We start from the raw sequence: 3,408 nt of genomic DNA on the forward strand, positions 1-3,408 counted from the left end.
ACTGGAGCCTCACATATGCAAATGGTGAGGCTCCAGTTCGACACCACTTTACAGTATATGACAAAAGCATGGCAGACTGTGCCGGACCAGCTGGTAACTTCCGCTTATTTTGACCATATTAAACATTGGAAATCTTCCCACTTGCATTTGTGACACTTGATTTTGGCTCCACCTAAGACACTCTTAAATCTTCAAACACTTTTCTCTTCTCCCGCAACACTCTTGTCTGTCGGCACTATGTGGCAGTGTTGCATGACAACCCCTCTCACCACGGAAAGGAACCTAACAGCTTTGGTAAGAGAGGAGAAAAGGACATGGCCCGTACGGGGCTCGAACCCGCGACCTTGGCATTATTAGCACCACGCTCTAACCAACTGAGCTAACCGGCCTCGTGACAGTGCCCCTCTCTGTGCTGCAAAAAATCGAACTCAGGGAATTTCTTTTGTCCTCCTTTGAATAGAAAGCCGTGTAATTCAGTGTACGGGCTTTCTCATGCAGTTTCATGATTTCACAGCATTATTCAGCTGATTTTAAATGTACCTAAAGGAGAAACATTATTGAAGACCATCAATTACCAAGAGCTTTTGTCAAAGGTTTTGGTGGTCATTTCTAATGACCACAGAGCACTATGACCTCGGTTTTACATCTCATCCAAAAGACAGCGCCCCTTTACAACACAGCTTCTCCGTCACTATATTGGGAGATTGGGACCCGCACAGACCTCAGGGTGAGCGCCTCCCCGCTGGCCCCATTAACACCGCTTCCAGCTGGAAGCTTTGTTTTTCCCTGTAGCTCACCCTCATCCAGGTACTGACCTGGCTCACACCTGCTTAGCTTCAGTGGGTTTTCAGTTGCGAGTTGCAAAAGTTGGGATGCAAGTGATGGAGCTCTTCGCTGCAAAAGCCACTGCATTGGCCAGGAATCGAAACCAAGCCTCCTGCGTGGCAGGCGAGAGTTCTAACAATGAACCACCAATGCTCAATGCCTGTACCTTCAAAAAAGACGCTTTTTTGGTGCTGTGTGAAAAAAGCGTCGACATCTACTTCCAGCTGCAAAATGCCATCCGCGGACGCTGTGAATTTATTTATTTAGACACTGCTCAGAATCCCCTGTAAGATTCTCCTTCAATTCCATTTTGCAGTGCTTTAGCTCTTTCAAAAGGCTTCGCTTTGCTTACCAAAGGCTTGTGACAGCATTTGAAAACACTTGCCACTGCGTTGGCCGGGAATCGAACCCGGGTCACCTGCTTGGAAGGTAGCTATGCTCACCACTATACCACCAACACATGCCCGGGGGAGCCCTCCAGGACACCACCAGAGAATGCTCACGATTTCAGAAGCTGTCTCCGGGACGTGCTGATTCCACACATCCTGAATAAATCATGTTATTGTTAGTTGCTGTAGCTAGACGTTCAAATGAGTTTCATGGCCAGATGGACTGTTTCCTCAAGTGGTATAGTATTGCAGTAAGACAGCACGATGCCTGCAAGACTATGTCACGCTAAACGCCACAGATTGTGTTTGTCCGTTCGTGTCAGTCGTCCTGCAGCCACGGGAAGTGGGACACAAACATGCTGCAATGCTTTCAAGACATTAGGATTTGTTTGTGCAACATCCGAGAAGAGTACTTGTGGCTTGAATGTGACTGAGCAAGGTGTTTAAAGACAGAGACTGAAAACTGTTAAAGGATGAGTCAAAGTAACGTCTAATCGGATTAGTTTCCTTAGAGCTGGTTCAGAGTTTGCTCAAGAGTTTACCTTTCACAGATGCGCAAAGAAGAATGTTGGGGGTGCACGCTTCAAGGCACCTTACAGTTGTAGGGAGTGATTTGAGACGATTCGTGGCGTGTGCTCATTCCCATATACCGTACGCCCCGGGGTGCAGTGCTAGGATGACGTACAATACCGCTTGGGCACGTAACGGCGTTATATGCAAGTGCGGGACGTGAGGGTTTTGCGTTTGTTCATTTTGTTTTGCTCTGCTTTGCTTTGTTTTGCTTTCCATCGCGTTGGTAAGAGCGTAAATAAAAAGGCGATTCCTGCGTCGACCTCTAATGTAAGAGCTATTTCAAGTGCGCCGTGGTGCGGCTTTTCAAATGCTTAACAGGATGATTTTGCATGCACGCGTGCTTTCATGCAGTCGTGTGTGCAACCATGTCTGCTTACGTGCAAACGGGCGTGGTTTCATGTATGCAAAAAACTTTCCTGGGCTCTTCTGAAGCACATAAAATTATTTGGAGATATACATTTGTCTTATTTTCCCCTTAGGCTCTAGAATTGATAACTTTTTTTTCATTTTTGGCATTTTTCATCATTTTCCAGAAAGTGGTTTCAAGCCCGATATCATGCGAAGAAACTTCAGGATTCGTGGATCAGTCAATGGATTTTCTTCAAAGTTGGATTTTTGCACTCTGTGGACCAAGAGATGTTGTTCTACAATGTTTTTTTTTTTCAAATTTAAAAATATCATTTTTTCATGGAGCTTTGAATGGAATGGATTCACCCTCCTTTAGCCAGGACAGAGCTCCAGGAGCCTGGGTAGGATTCTAGCTTTCTCCCCTTGCAGGCACCTGGCACAGAAGACAATATTTTTTTCCTTAAAATCTTTTTTTTTGTGTTCCTTGTTGTTCCAAACTTAATTTTAATCACATTTAATTAGAGATTTTATTAAAAATAGTGCAATAAATGACTAATTTCACAAAAATTAATGTAATATAAAACGGATGTTTTCAACTTTATTGTAGTGTTTTAGAAACTAATATGTCTTCAAAAATGGTTGTTTTTCACTCCTATGAATGAAAACTGTTGTTATATGATGTTTTTTTTTTCAAATTTTAAATGATCATTTTTTCATGGAGCTTTGAAGGGGATGGATTCACCCTCCTTTAGCCAGGACAGAGCTCCAGGAGCCTGGGTAGGATTCTAGCTTTCTCCCCTTGCAGGCACCTGGCACAGAAGACATCATTTTTTTCCTTAAAATCTTTTTTTTTTGTGTTCCTTGTTGCTCCAAACTTAATTCTATTCACTTTTAATTAGAGATTATATTAAAAATAGTGCAATAAATGACTAATTTCACTAAAAATACTAAAAGTAATATAAAACGGATGTTTTTAACTTTATTGTAGTGTTTTAGAAACTAATATGTCTTCAAAAATGGTTATTTTTCACTCCTAGGAATGAAAGCTGTTGTTATATGATGTTTATTTTCAAATTTTGAAAAAGCAAAGGATTCTAGCTTTCTCCCCTTGCAGGCATCGGACACAGAGAACCTCATGGTTTTCCTAAAAATCATTTTTTATGTTCCCTGGTGTTCCAAACTTAGTTTTAATCAATTTTAATTTGTTATGTTACGAACAGGGTAATAAAGTCTTAATTGGACTATAACTAATGTCATATTGTCTGCTACAAAA

The 3,408-nt window shown here is 41.9% G+C and overlaps 1 non-coding gene across 1 annotated transcript; it reads right to left on the reverse strand.

Annotated features, from left to right (window-relative positions):
* Positions 1-315: 315 nt before the first annotated feature.
* Positions 316-389, reverse strand: trnai-aau (transfer RNA isoleucine (anticodon AAU)). Its single transcript has one exon. It is a non-coding gene; the product is annotated as a tRNA-Ile (tRNA).
* Positions 390-3,408: the final 3,019 nt, after the last annotated feature.

The sequence above is a fragment of the Lepisosteus platostomus genome, unplaced genomic scaffold, assembly GCF_059453375.1.
Source record: "Lepisosteus platostomus isolate fLepPlt1 unplaced genomic scaffold, fLepPlt1.hap1 Scaffold_162_H1, whole genome shotgun sequence".
Lineage (NCBI taxonomy): Eukaryota > Metazoa > Chordata > Actinopteri > Semionotiformes > Lepisosteidae > Lepisosteus > Lepisosteus platostomus.